This window comes from Lagenorhynchus albirostris, chromosome 1 (assembly GCF_949774975.1).
Source record: "Lagenorhynchus albirostris chromosome 1, mLagAlb1.1, whole genome shotgun sequence".
Lineage (NCBI taxonomy): Eukaryota > Metazoa > Chordata > Mammalia > Artiodactyla > Delphinidae > Lagenorhynchus > Lagenorhynchus albirostris.
Genome location: NC_083095.1, coordinates 53485361 through 53507267, shown reverse-complemented (window position 1 = coordinate 53507267; position 21907 = coordinate 53485361). Strand labels below are relative to the sequence as shown.

General features: G+C 37.8%; 1 pseudogene; it reads left to right on the top strand.

Moving 5' to 3' along the window:
* Positions 1–1780: 1780 nt before the first annotated feature.
* On the top strand, positions 1781–2415 carry LOC132530378 (proteasome subunit beta type-6-like; annotated as a pseudogene).
* Positions 2416–21907: the final 19492 nt, after the last annotated feature.

Genomic DNA, 21907 nt, shown 5'->3' with positions numbered 1-21907 from the left:
AAAGCATCAGTTGACTAATGACAAAAAAAACAAAAAATAAAGCAGTTTTTTTTTTTTTTTTTTGGCTGTGCCACCAGCTTGTGAGATCTTAGTTCCCCGACCAGGTATTGGACCCAGGCCCCGGCAGTGAAAGTGATGCCACCGGGCCACCAGGAATTACCAACCCAGCCATTTTCGATTGTTATTCTGAGCTGTCTGCCTGTCTGCCTTATTGAAATAAAAGCACTGATCCTGGAGACATGAGTGTGTGGTCATTGTGGCAGTTACACTTCTCGCTGTAAATGAATTCATTGACATCTGGCTTTGTGTATCAGTCTTGTGTAAGTTTGGTTTAGATGTATCACTCCTAGGAGAAAAATCTATTTTTGATGTGTTGACAAATCAGCACTTGGACTACATCAGGCAGAAAGTCAGACCCTGGAGTACAGTAAATTCATCGTGGAATTGCCTTTCTAATAAAAGCTGTAGGAGGCAGCCTGATGGCTTCCTCTTGATGATCTGTGACTTGAATGCTGGGTGCACATGGTTTTCTTTTGGGCTTTCTCATTTGATATTTAATCAAGTTAGGAAATATCATAATTGGTGAAATTTTGTTTTATTCAATAAAATTACTGAGAAATTAGCAAGAAAGACTCATTTCTCTCGCATTCACAAAACTCAGTTCCAATTGTACAAAAGTACTGTGAAAAAAATGAACAGATTAAAAAGCTAGACAAAAATGTAGGTGAATATTTGCCTTACCTCTGGATGGGAATAACATTCTGTGTATCAAAGTGATAAAATATAGCATAAAAAGCAAGATTAATAGATTTGACCTAAAACATTAAAAATTTTGTGTGAATATAAAAAATTAAAACTGCAAGTTGAAAATAAAATTATTAACTATGGTAATAAATAAAGCAATCAGATAATACCTATAGTCTATGAGGGTACTCTAAAGAAGATGTCAAAGTCCACAAATAATGGAAATGGCATATCTGGAGATAATTCACAAAAGAGGAAATACATATGATTGATAAATTCATGAAAATGTAGTCATTCTGAGAGTAAAAGAAATGCAGATTAACGCAGAAATGAACAAATTTTTAAACTATCAAATTAGCAATAAACAATATTTAAAGTTTTAATGAGACAGGTAAACTCTCATACTCCTTGTTGAAAAGTAAAATAATTTAAGCTTTTTGGAAAGCAGTTTGTTGATATTTATACAAGTCTACTGATTTATACTGTAAAAGGGAAAGAAAAGTAAATTCCTTGTCCTACTGGGAAGAAAACGTTTCTATCTCAGGCTATCTAGGGTACTCATTCAAGTAGATTCAAATTTTAAAGAGCAATTCTAAATAGGCAAATTGCTACTGCTTATATTTCAGTGGTATCGGGGCCTCTGAAGTTATTTCCAAGCTACTTTCAGAACAGGTTTGAAGACAAATCTTATCTCTTTTTCTTTCTCCCCCCTTCAATCCCCCCCCCATAGTGGTGATGGTGAGGAAACAGAGAGATAAGAAACTAGTTCTCTAAGGTGGAACACACACACACATACAGTAGTTTGGATTCTTTGGTCTGCTGGTCCACTTTTCCTTCCTTCTCTAATGATCAGTTCATTACAGCAGGTGGCACCTTCTCATAGATAAATGTCAGACATGATTTTAAGAAGAGAAATTATTTTTAAATATTTGGAATATTAACATACAGTATTATAATTCTTCCTTGGAGACTTTTTGGAAGTGCTAGAGTTGTGGTGCTTTACGACAGTTGCTTTGTGGCCGTACGGGAGGAGAAGATGGCGGACACCTTAGTAGCTGCTCGGGGAGCACGGCCAGCACCAGCCTAGGGGCCTGAGGCCATTACCCGCAACTGCGAAAACCAGAAAGTCTCAACAGGGACCACTCTCATGGCCGTGCAATTTGATTGGGGCGTGGTTCTAGGAGCCGACTCCAGAACAACCACTAAGTCATACATCGCCAATCGAGTGACTGACAAGCTGACCCCTATTCATGACCGTATTTTTTGCTGCCGCTCAGGCTCAGCAGCTGATAGCCAGGCAGTAGCGCTTGGTTTCCACAGCATTGAGCTGAATGAGCCTCCGCTGGTACACACGTCAGCCAGCCTCTTTAAGGAGATGAGTTACCGATACCCAGAAGACCTGACGGCAGGAATCATCATTACGGGCTGGGACCCCCAAGAAGGGGGGCAGCTCTCGCTTTGGCCATGGAGCAGGACGGCTCCAGCGGAGGGGTGATCCGCCTGGCAGCCATTGTAGAATCAGGGGTAGAGCGGAGGGTACTTTTGGGATACCAGATTCCCAAATTCACCATTGCCACTTTACCACCTCCCTGAATCCTAGGATTCTAAGATACAACAAGAGACACCCCATACTGATGGCAAAATTCAATAAACAGTTTGTCAGTGAGAAAAAAAAAATGCCTGTGGGGGATGTGAAAGAAGGAAGCAGATTTGACTTCAGTAATTGATGAAGTAATCAGTAGCTTTTGTGCCCCGTGAAACATGTTCATGGTTAAAACAAGCTCTTTCATATCTAGTGTTGTACTTGAGCCTCTCTGTGTGCTCTGTGGTACAGGAAGAACATACATCTGCAGAAGGAACATTCCTGCCAGAATGTGCATTCTTCATTCCTCAAGGATTTCAATGTCTCCCAAAAGATGAAATATTATATTTAAAGGATTAAGATATAATTATTGTATTCTTTTATAAAATAAAAGATTCCTTTTGAATCTAGGTTCTACCACCTAATGAACTGTAAGCTTATGCAAATTAATTTCTCTTGCACATGTTCCTCATCTGTAAAATGATGATAATATTCCATTTGGTTGTAATGACAAGAGATGATGTCCTATGATGTCTAATTTAGATGGTAAATAGATGTTTTATTATTACTGTTATTGTTATTATCATCATTATTACCTGTTTATGAAAGAACAGTGGGAGATTAGAAGATAGAACCCGATGCCTCCCATAAAGTAGCTAATAATCATTGGGGGACCTGATGTAGCAAGGAGCATAGACAAGCTGAGGTAACATATAACTAAGCATAGACTAAGAAATGAACTAACCAGCCTCAAGTTTCCAAATCATAACATTTTAAATAAAATCATTTCCAACTGTAATATTTCTCTAGAAGGAAGCACTATTTTGTGTTCAAAGGACTATTTGAGTTTGGATTAGACTTTAAGGGTGGATTTTCCTAAAATAGGCAATACATAATATCTTTTAATATGCTTACTGTTTCTAAGTAAATGTCCATAACCGTGAACAATTATAAAACTGCATTAGCCCATTTGGTTATATAGATTTTTTCTGATTATAAAAGCAATATATATTTTTCTTTTTTATTGAGCTAGTTGCTTTACAATATTATATTAGTTTCAGGTGTACAGCATAGTGATTCAGCATTTTTGCAGGTTATACTCCATTATAGGTTATTACAAGATAATGGCTATTATTTCCTGTGCTATACAGTGTATCATTGTTGTTTATCTATTTTAAACATAGTAGTTTGTATCTGTTAACCTCATACCCCTAATTTGTCCCTTTCCCCTTCACTCTTCCCTTTGGTAACTACAAGTTTGTTTTCTATGTCTACGAGTCTGTTTCTGTTTTGCATATACATTCATTTGTATTATTGATTTTTTTAGATTCCACATATGTGATATTATACAGTATTTGTCTTTCTCTGACTTATTTCACTAAGCATAATATTCTCTAGGTCCATCCATGTTGCTTCAAATGGCAGAATTTCAGTCTTTTTAATGGCTAAGTAATATTCTATTGTACATACATATACCACATGTTCTAATCCAATTGTCTTTTGATGGGAACTTGGGCTGCTTCTGCGTCTCGGCTATTGTAAATAAAGCTGCTATGAACATTGGTGTTTTATAGTTTTTTCCAATTAGTGTTTTAGTTTTTTCCAGATACATGCCAGGAGTGGAATTGCCAGATCATAAGCAATATGTATTTCTTGTAAACATTTTTGGAAACACCAAATAATTTCTGTTAAAAAGAATAATAAAGGGAATAAAATGTAATCCAAATTCCATCTTCCAGATATATCATTGTTAATATTTGATATGCTTTCTTCAAAAATTTTTCATTAGGCACATACTACAAAAATTTTAATATATAATTACTTTGATAAATATTAGTGTCTACCTTATAATTTTAAAATCTATTGAAATGCACAGAGATATATTGGGTAGGGAGCAATATAAAGATGATGTAAAATATTATACTCATGTATACACCTTGGTAGCCATTAAGATGTAAACATATAATACATAGTTCTAAGGGACAGAAGTGAGTAGTAGAAAATAAATTTATATTGAGTTTGGGCAGATGTATCAGGGGTTAATCAACAAAAGAGAATCCATACCAGATAATTTCAAAGATGGGGAGCTAGTTACAAGGTGAAGAAAGACCTGAAAGGGTAAATAGAGGACAGTGATCCAACCCAGAAATTAGTCATGGATTAAGCCACTACTTCCCCGGACTGCAAGGAAAATGGGGTAAGCAGAGCCTAGAAATGAACATCACTGGGGAACTAGCTGTAGCAAGGCATGGGCAGCAATGAAAAATATTTTTAAGTTTATTTAATATTTAATTAGTAGTTACATCTTTGAGCTCTTACTGTGTGTCAGTTTATTCCAAGAGTTCAACATGTTTTGAATTGTTCCATCCTCGAAATAGCACAAAGATAAAGTTAAATTTATTGTCTCCATTTTAAAGCTAAGAAAATTGAGTTACCAAGAGTTTTTGCTCAAATTTACACAGATCTTAAGTGGCAGAGCTGGGATTCAAATCCAAGCTATCTTGTTTAATGTATTGATTATCTACTTCATTACAATGAAGTTATGGACATTTATCTAATTGCAGTTAATTTAGCATTTGTTTTTGACCAAAACATTTAGTAAAATTTAAACTGTCATCTAGTTGACTGTAGGAGAAACTAGTAAATCACCGTTTTAAAACCTGCATAGATTCACAAAAATAACCTAATATCCTTTAGTTGCTTTATTCTGGACAATTTCTATAAGGCCAAGGGTTACCAGTGCAGAGCCCTCTTCCATGTGGGTGAATGGAAGTGTGCTCAGAGTGAATTTCTGGAATTCTTCCTCACTGAATGCTCCTCATGGTTCATGGAGGAACTGTGACCTGAAGAAGAGGAGTAACTGTGATTGCCAACCATGGATAAATCTTTCCCCTCTGTGGATGGACACAAAGCTGGACCTTGTTTGCCAGCAGATGGTGAACTAGTAAGTTGGGTAACAAGGGGAAAGACACTTCTCCCCCCGTGAACCTCCAGTTATCTCTTCTCTACAATGATGTCATTATACTTGTTCTTAAAATCCTGTCCAGTATGAAAAAATTTAAGCACCTGTTTCTATGAATAGCCTCTGACTGAATCTCTGACTTTCCTAGTCAGAGACTTAAAAGACAATCCCTTTGCACTTGAAGATTATTAAATTCAATAAAATGCTTGCTATGAATTCTGAAAATGTTGTCAGTGTACTATTCACTTCTTTTCAAATTTTTCTCTTGACTCAAATAGAAAATACCACCCTTCTGACTTTTGTCTTTTGCTGTGAGAGGGGGAAAAATAGTAATGGGAATGAAGAAAGAGAGATGAAACATTTTGGGGTGGTGGGAGAGAGAGAGAGAGAAATTTGTAGCATTACCGAATGCTACAAAGGTAGCAAAGGTAAAAGCTAACTATGAGAGAGCAAGGTTGAGATGGATTTCATTTTCTATCCAGGTTAGGAATTTCATTTACTCAAAATGTTTTTTGAAGCAATCAGGTATTTAGTCGGGCCAAATAAAGAAAACTTATGTCTTCTTCAAAGAATGAATTAGGTTCTGATTAATGAATAGTAAAGAGCAAGATATTTTATTTTTATACTAAATTTCATGACATTGAAACTCTTGATAGAAAAATCAATCATGTGAAATATCTCCTGTCTTCAGAAATAGAATGATTAAAAGTTCTTCTGAAGAGAAAAACATTAGATTTTTAATAATTGAAAACAATTTTTTAAGACAATTTGTCTTCCTTTACAATTGTTTGCTGAATAAAGGCTTAGAATAAAAATAGCATTGCATATTAAAATTATCTTTCCTGAAAAGAATCTTTTCAGGAAAGGATCAAGGGAAGGGTACAAAAGGGCAGTATATGAGGGATTTGAAAATGGTATATTGACAAATAGCACAGTTGTTTGATAGAGAAAATGTGTAGTTACTGTTTTGTTTTTTACTCTAATTTTTTTGTTGGAAAATATGGAGAGGTAGACATGTCTGAAGTGATTGCAATACAACTTGAAGATAATTTGATAATCTTAAGGAGAAAGAGCTAAGGCAGTAAAAGTAATAGGCCTGATAAAATGTATAAGAAAAATTACTGTCCCAGAAAAGGATAGATGACGGAAGATTAAAAAGGTAGGCAGGAAAGCAATTCAGTGGTTTCAAGATCAATTGTTTTTAAATACATTCATATTTTCAGAAAAGGGAAATGACTTCATAAATCTTTCCGTAACTGTATCTTCTGATGCTTCTGTTAAATAGTAATCAAATTTCGCCATTCCTGCCTAATAGCAATAGAGTGATGCCCAACTACTAAATTGTAACACCAAACTGTAAACTTTAAAATTTCAGAGGATAGGATATTTAATTAAATTACATAATGTCAACATTTAGGAATGATCATTACAAATATTTTGTAAACAGGACCAAATTTTAATTAAAATATCAAATTATGTTTATTATGTTACTTGAATTTGTTGATTTGAAAATATTTTACCCTCTAAAATAATTTTATATCCATAATTAATTATAGAATTAAATTTTATAATTTCTAAGTTCTAAATGAGATGCAGGTTAGATGTGGCAATATACGAACTTTAGCATTTTTAGAATTTAGTACATCTTCATGAAGTTTTAATTGTGCTGGGCATCTATTTTGGAAGCATTTTCTGTGAAAAACAACATTTTATTTCTCAAAAAATGCTGTTTTAAATATATAGAAAAGACAAGATTACTCAAGTAAAATGATTTTCTTTAAATTCTTGTTGATAGTGGAAATATAAATAATAGTCTTACCCATAAAATGAGCCTAACGATATTTCCTACATCTGTAGAGACTACAAATAAAGTATCTTATATAAAGTACCTGGCATAGTACTTGTTACAGCATAATTTTATGATTGGTTGATGAATATATTGATTAATATTGGTGTGAGGGCTTCCCTGGTGGTGCAGTGGTTGAGAATCTGCCTGCTAATGTAGGGGACACGGGTTCGAGCCCTGGTCTGGAAGGATCCCACATGCCGCGGGGCAACTAGGCCCGTGAGCCACAACTACTGAGCCTGCGCATCTGGAGCCTGTGCTCTGCACCAAGAGAGGCCGCGATAGTGAGAGGCCCGCGCACCGTGATGAAGAGTGGCCCCGACTTGCCACAACTAGAGAAAGCCCTCACACAGAAATGAAGACCGAACACAGCCAAAATAAATTAATTAATTAATAAACTCCTACCCCCGAACATCTCCTTTAAAAAAAAAATATTGGTGTGAGTGTATCTATATCTATCTATCCACACACAGAATTTACTTATATAATGTAAATATACAAATATGTATACATGTACACATATACGTTACTTAAATTTAAACCTGTGAAAGGGCACTGAATATTTGTGTTGCATATATGTTTTCTCTGTAGATTTTCTATGTAGAAAAATATGTAGGTTCTAAATATTAGAGGCTGCACCCAAATATCAGAGGCTGCACCCATTCAACTCTTACTTTCTCTGACCCTAGTGCCTGGCACTGGTACATGTTCTATCAGTATTTATGGATTAATTTTTTTTAATGGATGCCATGTTTGAAGAGGCATGCTTCTTTTAGCTATCTCAGTATCCTCCATATACACTTAATGCTAGAGTATCTCATTGTCTTTGCCTCCATCTTTCCTTTGCCTTCGTCTTTCCTTTGAACCCATCAATATATGTACCACCAAAATCCCACCCATCATCTTTCTGCAGGTGTGACTTCTCTTTCTGAGGCTGTGTTAAGCCTCTTTGTGGCTGTGTCTTCTTTTTCTATAAACATGGCACCTATAAGCTGCCATACTCTGTCATTGTTTATTGCATTAGTTCCCCTTTGAATAATTATTTAACCCCTGGCATAATTATCTCTAATTTCTAAATAGAATTTGAAGTTCTTTACGAGAAAATACCGGGACCTGTATTTCTTTGCCCATTTATTTTAATTCTTCCAATAGGTGCTCAATAAATATTTAGTGTCTTGGGAAGTTTCCTAAAAGAAAATTTTTCATCAATAATATCAATTGAGTTTGGTGAAATTTTCACTCATATATTACTTGTGAGAGGTCAGTTTCAAGAATATCCATATTTTAGTTAAGTAAATATGGTTGATAGGAAGGCCTCTCTGAAAACTGCCTCTCTTCATCCAAATATCTCTGAAGAGTCTCTCCATATGTTTCTGTGGAAAAGAATACATAATCCTAGCATTTAACTGTATCCCCCTCTACTCTAAAATTTCTTTGAAAGTAAGAACAGGGGATTTTTTCTTGTTCAGCCAACCCCTCATAGCACTCACTGAATATTTGTTTAATGGACTTTAAGTTATATAATTTTGATACTTAGTTTTTAAAATTTTCTTTATTACATTAAGAACAAGAAATATTTTAAGATCATATGGCATTATTCATGGTGATTATCAAAATAAATAATTATTTTTGATAAACAGACTATTTTGTAACCTCATTATTCCTTATTTCATGTAGTAGAAATCATCTGAATGTATATAATTATTTTTATTTTTAGGGATATATTCTACTCTAAACCCAACTTGCTATGCTTTACTATGATTAATATATGAAAGATGATGAAAATTTTCTCTTAAATAGTAGAAAGGATTTTATGCCAATGTAAAATTTGCACCAAGAGAGGACAAACGGGTACCTCACATGTTGCATCACTTTCTGCCAGCAGAAAGATCAATTTCAACATGTTTATCTAAAGACAGTATCTATGTAACTATTTGAGCATTTTATTGCATATATCTTTAATAAAAGTGAGCAACACTAATGATAAGTAGTACATCTCATAATCTGAATGCAAGTTAAGCAAAAATAGAAATCTGTGCTTTTCAAAATCTTTAGTCCCAGTGCTTCAAATTAAATATATGTGTTCATTCATGAAGGAAAAGAAATGAATTATAGAACATGCGAAATACTAGAAAAATATTAGCAATAATTGGGTATAAAATTAGGTTTAATTGGGAGTTTGTAATATTTTTAAGCTGTCTAGAAATTCTCTTTATAGCTTCCAAATCTGTTGTTCAATGTTAACTCATCTTTCAAGAAAAATTTGAGAATCCATTATTGTTGAAACTGACTATAAAAATTCAGAAAATTCATTACTTCTTTGTCTAGCCTAGAGTTGGGCCTCAGTAAATGTTAGTGGAATAAACAACAGAATAAATGTTTACTATGTAAATTAATGAGAAAATAAAATTAACAAGTGAAAGCAAGTGAAAGGGAGCAGGGTCATTGAAAAGCTATGAGATATAGAGTCAGTATATAACCTCCCCTATGAAGCTGTCCTCAATTCTCCTAGAAAACATGAAGAGTTTACTCTTCTTCATATATAGGAACTTACATGCACCCCATTTTAGCATATGTTAGCTTGAATTATAATTGTCTGCATGCCTTTTTTCCTTCGTAAGACTTGGCATATTTTGTGAAAAGAGCCAACACTGTATTCCTGCATGTATCCTTCTTACCTAAAATGGTAGCACATATTTAATAGATGTTAAAAAATTTTATTGAAATAGAGATTGAGAGAGACAGGATTAAAAGACATAGGAAGGAAAGATTTGAGAAACTCATAAATGGTAATATTTTCACGTTTGCTGTGAAGTATGAGACAAAGGTTAGAGAATAAAAACAGCTCATATTACATCATAAAAGTATGTCCTATAAGTGTTGCTACTATTTCCTCCACCCTTGTCTGTGTAAATACTGGCTTTGTAAGTAGTTCAATGGGGGAATGCAAGAATAGCTGGTGTGCAGTCAGAATGGCCATCAGCAAAAAATCTAGAAACAATAAATGCTGGAGAGGGTGTGGAGAAAAGGGAACCCTCTTGCACTGTTGGTAGGAATGTAAATTGATACAGCCACTGTGCAGAACAGTATGGAGGTTCCTTAAAAAACTACAAATAGAACGACCATACGACCCAGCAATCCCACTACTGGGCATATACCCTGAGAAAACCACAATTCAAAAAGAGTCATGTACCAAAATGTTCATTGCCACTCTATTTACAATAGCCCGGAGATGGAAACAACCTAAGTGTCCATCATCGGATGAATGGATAAAGAAGATGTGGCACATATATACAATGGAATATTAGTCAGCCATAAAAAGAAACGAAATTGAGCTATTTGTAATGAAGTGGATAGACCTAGAGTCTGTCATACAGAGTGAAGTAAGTCAGAAAGAGACAAATACCGTATGCTAACACATATATATGGAATTTAAGAAAAAAAATGTCATGAAGAACCTAGGGGTAAGACAGGAATAAAGACACAGACCTACTATAGAATGGACTTGAGGATATGGGGAGGGGGAAGGGTAAGCTGTGACAAAGCGAGAGAGAGGCACGGACATATGTACACTACCAAACATAAGGTAGATAGCTAGTGGGAAGCAGCCGCATAGCACAGGGAGATCAGCTTGGTGCTTTGTGACCGCCTGGAGGGGTGGGATAGGGAGGGTGGGAGGGAGGGAGGCGCAAGAGGGAAGAGATATGGGAACATATGTATATGTATAACTGATTCACTTTGTTATAAAGCAGAAGCTAACACACCATTGTAAAGCAATTATACTCCAATAAAGATGTTAAAAACAAAAGAATAGCTGGTGTGGTTTGTGGGCAGAGAAAAATGTTAGGCAATTAATTTGTAGCTTTGACTGGATGAATGATGTACTTGGTAACTGATTATTGCAAAATAATCATTATGCTATGGTGTGCTAAAATATTTTTTTGAAACTAATTGTTGTGAACTTTTTATCTACACCAAATGAGCTTCCTATGAATTATAAAAAGGCTAAGTGGGGGAAATTGTTTAGTTAGAAAATTAATCTATACTGCATAGAACGTAAACTGCTAAAAAGCACAACCTTTCTGCTAAAGATTTTAGGTCACCACATTCCATATTTTGATCTCCATGACATTCAGATAACTGGTTGAAATGTTAAAAATTCAGTCAATGCTGAAGTTGTTTATACCTGTCTTATGCCAAACATCTAGTTTGACATTTTGGACTGAATTGTCTGAATTCATCATTTGTCTTGACATCAGGTAGATACACTGATACTGACATACACACACACACACACACACACACACACACACACACCCCTACACACATTTAAACAGAGGCAGTTTTTATGCTTTGTAATAGTTTTTACTCATTGTAGGAAAATATAAAACTCCATGTCACTGTGAATATGACTAGTTCATGGCATGAGGTGGTCTCCTTAGGTTGCAGGCAGAAAATAATTTTTAACTTTCTGTTAATTTCAATTTCTGGACATAGAATGAAATATTAGGTAGATTCCCTGCTTTTTCATTATTTTTAGAAATTACCAATTCCACTAGTTGCTGTTAGTTTCAGAAACAGCTTCTTTTGGATAATCAAATCCCCATCCAGTGCATTAATGAAAATTCCAAATTCACATCTTTTGTGAAACGCCTGCTTGCCTCAGAGTCTGGAGCCTCTCCTGACAAGGGGCACGGCTGCCTCTGTCTGGCTCTGACTTCTCTCCCTCCAACTTGTATTGTTTCTGACTCCTTCAGAGTCAGGGCAGAATAACAGGTGAACAGGTCAAGCTCTTAATTAGCTGGATCAATTGCAATCTGGGATCTGGTTTTCTGTGTTAACAGGTGGACAATTCCTGGCTCTATGTTTCATGGGTGCTCCTGGGATTTCTCAGAGATTATCGTCAGGCGACTAATGTGATCTCTGATGTGGACCCGCCCCCTCTCTGTGTGGCTGCTCAGCCCTCTCCTCAGCCCTTCTGGCAGTGCTCCTTTCATCGTGTTCCCTTAGTACCTAGTAGTCTTGTTGGTGATGTCCCTTATAAGGTGACTGAAGACAGACTCACTTTGACAGGGACCATTAGCCTTTGCCTAGTCTTCAGTGGAAGTGCAGCACTCCCTGAAAATAACACTAAGCTTTTGTTCCTTACCAGACACGAGAAGCTTCAGCCACATTATCCTGCCTCTTGACTTGCAAAGTGTGTGTCATATGGCACACACTTTATTTTTCAAATTCTAGGATCGCTCATCTGAGTGGTCCTGTTGAAGTCACTCTCACTGGACACAATGAGAAGCCATCTCCATGTGCAGAGCACAATAACAAGTCTCTCAAAATATTACCTCTTTCTCCCAGCCTCCTAAACACCAGCCTCTTTCATAAGCCATAGCTGGGTGATAGGCTGGATTTAGCAGAACTGGATTTGGACCACACTCTTTGTGAATCCTGCAAAGGAAGTGCAGCAACTCTTAAGGATGCAAGGTATGTAAAAACAATTGAATTTCTCTTTTTAGAATCTGGAGTCTCTTTCAAAATGCTGAACAAAGAGGAAAACTTGCTTTTAATATCCAATTACATAAAGAATAACAAAAAATCACTGCAAATATTACCTGGTCTTCACTTTCTCCCCATTAATAAACAATAAAATTGAGTTCATACTACAGAGTTATATATCATTAATTGTTACTTAAGAGATCATGATTATCTCCCCATGTTACTAAATATTTATCCAAAATGGAATTGTTTAAAAGTTGAAGAGTATTATTGGATTGGGTGTCTGGAGAAACAGATAACTAGTCTTTCCGTTTTATAGATTTCTGGGCTGTATGGAGCCATGTCTTAACCAGTTAAAGAGGAAACTGAGCCCTCTGGTGACTGAAAGGATCTCTGGATTGGCTCACTTGGAGAGGAAATGAGTGTTTTTTAAGTGTAAATGGATGTCGAATAGAAAAAAAATGTGTATATGTATTGGTCTCTGTCCCTAATTCCTGGCACAGAGATCCTAAGAACCTTGTAATTTCCTAAGTGATATGAACACTAGGAACATCTCTTATTCTAATATTTGTCCTTGATCCTGTTCCTGACATAGGGATCCTAAAACCCTTTTAAATTCCTAAGTGATAAGAGCACTAGGAACATCTTTGCTTCTAATGAGACAACTCTGGGTGGGCTTGTGGATGGGGGCTGGTCACCAGAAAGACCAAGCAATGATTAGAAGCTTGGAATGTTCAACCCACCACCTGTCCTCCAGAGAGGGGAGAAGGGCTGGAAATAGAGTTAATAATTGATCATGCCTACATGAGGAAGCCTCTGTAAAACCCCAATAATATGGGGTTCAGAGAGCTTCCAGGTTGGCGAACATCCACACTGGGAAAGTCATGCACCCCACCTCCATGGGGACTGAAGCTCCTATGCTCAGGACCCTCCCAGACCTTATACTATGTACCTCTTCATCTGGCTGTTCATCTGTATTCTTTATTAAATCCTTTAATAAACTGGTAAACAAGTGTTTCCTTGAGTTCTGTGAGCAGCTCTAGCAAATTAATCAAACCCAAGAAGGAAGTCATTAGTACCTCCCAGCTATATTAGCCAGTTGGTCAGAAGCCCAGGTGATAATTGGATCTGATGCTATTTCCAGGTAGATAGTGTCAGACTTGAGTTGAATTGTAAGACACCCAACTGGTGTCAGAGGCATGCTTGTTGGTGTGTGGAAAAACCTGGTCACACATTTGGTGACCAGAAGTGAAGTGTTTTGTGTGAGTTGTGAAGGAGACTCAGGAAGAAATGCAGAGTAGGGAAGTACTGTGTTTTTCTCTATGCAAGTGGAAAACTGGGTAGGTTTTTCCTTTATACTGGGAGAATGAAATGGAAGTGTGGACTGTTTCCCTTTTCTTCTGACAAAAACAAAGTAACATTTTCTAGCCCCCTTTCTCAGGTAGTATAGCCATGGACTATACCTACCTGAGAAGGGGGCTAGAAAAGGGAGGGCAGGGTGACAGAATGTGAGCAGCCTGTCTTATAAAAACCTCCTGAACAGTGCTATTCTCCATTCCTCCATTCAGAGCCACATTGGAAGCCTTGTGTTGAAGACAGTAGAGCAGCTCTTAGCTCAGGAGTCCATTGCAGATTCCTCTTCCTGTCCCCTATTCTGGCCTTGCCTTACAACTAATTATACTGCTTGTGTGTGAGAAATAAACTTCCATTGTGCTGAGATTAGGGGCATTTCCATCCTATTCCTATTTCTATATGCTGATATTCATGTTATCACTTCGGTCTTAGATGTTAATATTTTATAGTCGAAAATAATCCAACCCTGAATCAACAGACCTCCAAACAAAGAAAACAATACTTTCCCATCAACACTGTTTTGCATTGCTTTTTAGTAACCATTGTTTCCTTCAATTCTTATAAACCAATAGAAGTATATTAGGATATTTTCGCATTTGGGTTACCAGTAACTGCAGTTAAGACCATATTGTAACAATATGATGCTAAAATAACTGGCCAGGTTAAAAATTTTTAATGTGGGGTTTTTTTAATCAAAGTAACATAAATAGTGTAAGAGATTTATATGTGTTAAAAACCAAAGATTGTGTAAAATGTAATTTTGGAATAATGATTTTTTTAATTTGGATGAGACACTTAACAATATGTATGTTAGCAAGATTTGAAGATCTCAGACCAATCTCTGATGATTATTTTTGAAAGTAAGTTGGTTTTTAAAACCATAAAATTCACAAAAGAAAGAGAATTTATTTTTTATGTCCAAACTATTAGAAGTTGTATTTGAATCCAAATTTAGTCCAGTAGATTGCTATTCAATTAATTTAACAAATCCTTCTCCTGTGAGTGATGGATGAGCTCTTGGATTAACAAAGAGATTCTACACTACCTAGTGACTGACTGCACCAATTAACTTATGTCCCTTGGTAGGGGGTTCATTTTTGACATGCAGAGATTAAACAAGAAGTGAATTTATTTTTACCAGTAATTCAAAGCTAAATCAAATACCAAAAACTGAGGGTTTTTGTTTGTTTGTTTTTGCAGTACGTGAGCCTCTCACTGTTGTGGCCTCTCCCGTTGTGGAGCACAGGCTCCAGACACGCAGGCTCAGCGGCCATGGCTCACGGGCCCAGCTGCTCCGCGGCATGTGGGATCCTCCCGGACCGGGGCACGAACCCGTGTCCTCTGCATCGGCAGGCGGACTCTCAACCACTGCGCCACCAGGGAAGCCCAACAACAATTCAGTTTTTAAAAAATTATTTTTGTCTTACTGATTTAAAAAAACATATCAGGACAAATTTTCCACATAAACCACAAGAATTATCTTCTGGAAGGAGCATGCAAAACACCTTTTACTATGTAATGCAAGAAAAAAAAAGTCAGATAAGGGAATTCTCCTTAGAAACTTCGTGATATCTGCCACTCCCGCATCGCTTTTTGAAGGATTTCTTAAATATAAAATGCTTTTGTACTTTACACTGTGGCTTTGCCAATGCTCAATGGTCTGGGCAGCCAAGTGCACAATGACAGGTGAACAAAGAGATTCTAAATTACCTAGTGACTGATTGAACTAATTAAATGGGGGCAGGGGTTAAATTTTGACCTAGAGATTTAACAGGAAGTGAATTAATGCAGACTCAAAGAAACATACACAGAAGGGGCAGAAAATCGAAGGTTTGAAACCTCAGAAACCTAGGTAAGCAAAAACCGCAAAGTGGAACAATAGAAGAGAGAGTAGCGGGGCACTGAAAGAAGGAGCAGACATAAATGCAGAAACAGAAGTAATTGAATCACTTGTCTTGGGAACTATAGAGCTCTCGGCATTGGACACCCGCTGGTGAAGTGAGGTATGTAATGCAACCTAAATAGAATTATTCAACTTCATTATACATGAAGCTATGCAGCCATTGAGACTTTCTATAGTTCTTTCTTACTTCTCTGAGTGGCTTTAAACCAATCTTCCATTAACTGAAATAACGAGAACATATCTCTTACTGGAAACCGCTGACAATCCTCATGCAAATGGCAAAAATGTTTTTTTGAGTGGTCAGTTTTGATTTCTAAAGGAAGATTTTAATTACATTCTTCTTTAATTCTTGATGATAAGTCAGAATATTTTCACTGTTTATTATTATTATTATTACTACTCCATCTTGTGAAAAAATGTATTTTTCTTGCAGATGAGATAAGACATACAGAGGGGTAGAGTACTTTGCCCAAATCCTCATGACAATTAAGTAGAGAAGAGGGGTGCATGCACGAATATGAGGGCACAGGATTATTTACAAAAATGAGAATATATGCCACAAGTTGTTCTAAATTACTGTTTTTATCAATAATGTTATATGAGTATCCTTCAAGTGAGTACACAGATTTTATCCTCTATCTTGTTAACTGCTGAAGAGTATTCCATATCATTGAAGCATTAGGATTTATTTAACCATTTTACTGAAGGCATGTTTATTATTTCCAGTTTTTTACTCTTGAAAATGTACTAGGATGTTGAGTGGGACTTTTCTTATTATTTTGATACAAATCTGAAGACAAAGAAGAGCTAAGTAAGTCATACTCTGTAGAAAACTACAAAAATCTGGAACCAGACTCTCTCTTAAGATAATTTAGAACCGGCTCAATCCTTCCTGAGAATGAGTACTAAAAAGAAGAATGAAAGAATCATTGGATTTGTGTGTTGTCAGCTTAAAAAAGATTACTATAGCATCTGGGAGGGACAAAATGCTGGAGTAGAAGGACCCTGAGCTCACCTCCTCTCACAAGCACACCAAAATCACAACTAACTGCTGAATAATCATTGATACAAAAGACTGGAACCTACCATAAAACATATTCTAAGTCCAAAGACACAAAGAAGAAACCAAACAAGATGGGAGGGGGCACTTGCAGCATAATCAAATCCCATACCATCCAGGTGGGTGACCCACAAACTGGAGAACAATTATATTGCAGATGCTCTCCCACACCAGTGGGAGTTCTGAGCCCCATGTCAGTCTCCCCAGCCTAGGGATCTGGCATCAGGAGGAGGAGCCCCCAGAGTATTTGGCTTTGAAGGCCAGTGGGGCTTGATTGCAGGAGCTCCACAGAACTGGGGGAAACGGAGACTCCAGTCTTGGAGGATGCACACAAAGTCTTATGTGCACCAGGACCCACAGCAAAAGCAGTGACTTCAGAGGAGCCTGGGCCAGACCTACCTGCTGGTCTTGGAGGGTCTCCTCAGGAGACAGGGGGCAGCTGTAGCTCACCCTGGGGATGTGGACACCAGTGGTGGTGGCAGACATATCAGAGTGTCATCTATACTCTGAACTCTCATTGAAGGCATACATCTTGCCTGCACCAAGACCTGGCCCCACCCAACAGCCTGTAGGCTCCAAACAACCAACAGGGTGGGGACACAGCCCCACCCATCAGCAGACAGGCTGCCTAAAGACTTTTTGAGCCCACAGCCACCTCTAGACAGTTCCCTTAAAACACGGTCCTGCCCCCCAGAGGGCCAAGACCCAGTTCCACCCACCAGTGGGTAGGCACGGGCCCCTCCCACCAGGAAGCCTGCACAAGCCTGCAGACCAGCCTCACCCACCAGGGGGCAGACACCAGAAGCAAGAAAACGATCCTGCAGCCTGGGGAACTGAGTCTGTAAACTCAGGTCAGAACCTACCCTGGGAAGAGCTGGCCTCTGGCCCTTGAGTGACAAGAGGGGAGTGCACTGCTGGGACACATAGGACATCCCCTACAGAGGGCCACTTATCCAAGGTTGAGAAATGTAACTAACCTACCACAGATGTAAAAGTACAAATAAAAATTTAAACAAAATGAGGTGGCAAAGGAATATGCTCCAGATGAAGGAGCAAGATAGAACCCCCAAAGAACATCTAAGTGAAGTGGAGATAGGCAATCAACTCAAGAAAGAGTTCAGAGTAATGACTGGAAAGATGATCCAAGAGCTTGGGAAAAGAACAGACGCAGACAGTGAGAAGTTACAAGAAGTTTTTAACAGTTAGAAAATATAACAAACCAAACAGAGGTGACGAACACAATAACTGAAATGAAAAATACACTAGAAGGAATCAATAGCAGAATAAATGAGGCAGAAGAATAAATCAGTGAGCTAGAAAACAGAGTAGTGGAAATCACTGCCATAGAACAGAATAAAGAAAAAAGAATGAAATGAGGACAGTTTAAGAGATCTCTGGGACAACATCAAACACACCAACATTCACTTTATAGGGGTCCCAGAAAGAGAAGAGAGAGAGAGAGAGAAAGGGCCTGAGGAAATATTTGAAGAGATAATAGTTGAAAACTTCCCTAACGTTGGAAAGACAGGAAACTGCCACCCAAGTCCAGGAAGTGCAGAGAGTCCCATACAGGATTAACCCAAGGAGGAACATGCTGAGACGCATAGTAATCAAATTGACAAAAATTAAAGAGAAAATATTAAAAGCAACAAGGGAAGAGCAACAAATAACATACAAGGGAATACCCATAAGGCTATCAGCAGATTTTTCAGCAGAAACTCTGCAGGCCAGAAGAGAGTGGCACTTGGTATATTTAAAGTCATGAAAGGAAGAAAACCTACAACCAAGATTACTCTACCCAGCAAGGCTCTCATTCACATTTGATGAAGAAATCAAAAGCTTTACAGGTAAGCAAAAGCTAAAAGATACTACTCAGCCATAAAAAAGAATGAAATAATGCCATATGGATGCAACTGGAGATTATCATACTAAGTGAAGTCAGACAGAAAAAAACACCATATGATATCACTTATATGTGGAATCTAAAATGTGACACAAATGAACCTATCTATGAAACAGAAACCGACTCAAGGATATAGAGTACAGACTTAAGTTATGGTTGCCAAGGGGGAGGAAGGGGAGGGGAGGGATCGACTGGGAGTTTGGAGTTAGCAGAGGTAACCTTTTATATACAGAATGGATAAACAACAAGGTCCTACCGTACAGCACAGAGAACTATATTCAATATCCTACAATAAAACATAATGGAAAAGAATATTTAAAAAATGTATACATATGTATAACTGAATCACTTTGCTGCACAGCAGAAATAAACATAACATTGTAAATCAACTATACTTCAATAAAAAATGATAAAATAAAAAACAATTAAAAAGTTAAAAAAAATTTTTAATTAAAAAAAAGCTAAAAGAATTCAGCACCACCAAACCAGCTTTACAACAAATGCTAAAGGAACTTCTCTAGGCAGAAAAGGCCACAACTAGAAACAAAAAAATTACAAAATGGGAAAGCTCACTGGTAAAGGCAAACAGTAAAGGTAGGAAATCATCCACACACAAATATGATATCAAAACCAGTAATTGTGAGAGGAGAGTACAAATGCAGGATATTTAAAATAAATTTAAAATTAAGAGATCAGCAACTTAAAACAATCACGTATATGTATAGACTGCTATACCAAAACCTCATGGTAACCACAAACCAAAAATCTGTAATAGATATACACACAAAAAGAAAAAGGAATCCAAACACAACACTAACAACAGTCATCAAATCACAAAAGAACACAAAAGGAAAAAAAAAGTCCTCCAATATACCTAGCTAAGCACTTGCACTTTAAGCGTGCATGCTTCCTTCTACTCAGATCCTGAACAAGGTATTATGCTAGCTACCCAACCCTCCAACCAATCCGGTCAGAATTCAAAGAACCTGGAGCATCCCTGATGCCCATAGGCTCACGTAAGAATATGATTCCCTCTATAATAAACATAATAGTAGCTACCAGTTAATTAAGCATCTAGTATTTGAGTCCTTTATTAGACCCTGGACATGCATTTTCATTTGCCAAGGAAGACTATCTAAGGTTAAAGTTACTCAAGGTCACAAATCCAGCTTGGATTCTAGAACCCATGTTCATTCTATGGCACTGCTTATGAATAATGTGGCAAGTATAATGTGGCAATTTCCTCCTTTTGGGGATGTAGCCCTATCCTGAATGTAGGCAGTCTTGACTGAGGCTTTGACACTCTATATATGTCTTATTATCCCCCTCCCTGCAATGGTTGGACCTGACTTGTGGATTCAGTCACTGGCTGGAGTCCTGCTCCTTCAGGGATGGGTTTATGGCAACAAGGCCATTCATTGGTCACTGTCCAGACCAGTACTGCTGGCCCCACCCACCACAGAAGCTCTGGGGTAGAGTTAGTTCACCCAGCCAGTTCTACTTTCAGCATCTTCTCCATAATAAATGTTAATGAAAGATGTTTGGATATCACCTACTGTGGACCAGCATTACATTAAGCACCTAAAATCTATTGTTGAACTTGAGTATACTCATCCACCCTGGGCCCTCAGGCTGCCTGTCATCCGAGGCCACATCAGATCATGGCCAAAAGCATGAAGAAATATTCCCTTGGTATGTTGACACAGTTAAAAAGACCTTGTGCAAAAGATATACCAAGAAATGACAAATGTGAGACGTACATACACAAAGAGACTCTGTGTTCCTGCAGAATTGTGGGTTGTTGGTCATAGTTCAAGTCCTCAGCGGGAACTCACCCAACACATGTTTGTAAAATTACATCAGAGGCGATAGGAAGTTGGAGAAAGTAGTGATGGGTTAGGTTGAGAGTCACAATTAACCTCAGGTGGGAACAATTCATTTTATAGGCACTATACCATACATCAGTTCTTTACAATGTGCATGAAAATCACCTGGGGCTCTTGTTATGCCATGGATTCTAACTCAGTACATCTGAGGTGGGGCCTGAGGCTCTGCACTTCTAACCACCACCCCTAACATAATGAAATCCACTGATCTCAGACTACACTTTGCATAGCAAGCCCATAGACCTCCTTGACACAGGTTTAAAAGAAAAAAATATAATTGACTTACTTGGACATAAGTCATGCATGTAGGTGGCATTAAAACCTTCCAGCCAAGGTGCATGACCTTACCAGAAAAGTAATTCATAAAGGAAAAAGACCAAGCCAGCACTGAGTCTCTGAGCATGAGGGAGAGGCAGCCTTGGTTTGAGGGGTCTGGAAACACATATAGAAATCAAGAGAGGGAAAGAATGGGCAGCAGTCATAGAAATAGCAATAAGTCGTTCAACTGAATAAATAATCCATGTTTGAAAAGCCGAGAAGAAGGTATCCTGGCTTATTTGAAGTCAGACCTGGGAACAGCAGACCCAGGACACTAGACTCACCGGCACAGAAAAGGCAAATTTCAAAGTCTAAACAACAAGAAATGGAAAGAAATCAGCGCAGGCAAATCAACACCACCAAGGTAAGCATTGGGTCACAAATGTCCAGAAGGCAACCAGGTAGATTCCCAGATGTGGGAAGTGAACTTACGTGCTCATCTCCAGCTTCGAGAAGGAACTGAAGAAGGGAAATCAAAGTGTCCTGGTCCCAGATGAAATAGCACGTCCAACAAGGAATCCAGGAAGGGATGAAGTACGGGAGCTGGAAAACTCAGCAAAGGCTCAGCTCTGCTACCCACGTCAGATCCGCCGTAAAGTTACATCCTACTGAACCAATGAAAGGCCCGCACTCCTTCCTACCTGGTTGGGCAGAATCAACAAGCGTGAGTTAAGTGGCTCTAGCTGTAAAAATTGGCAAACAGTGTGAGGCGCAAGGCATGATGGTAAAGCTGAGTCTCAAAGTGAGGTCCCAGATCAGCAGTATCAGCATCACCTGGGAGCCTGTTAGGAAATGTACATCTTCAGCCCTGCTCCAAACCTACTGATAAGAAACTCTGGGGGTGGCGCCCTGCAGCCTGT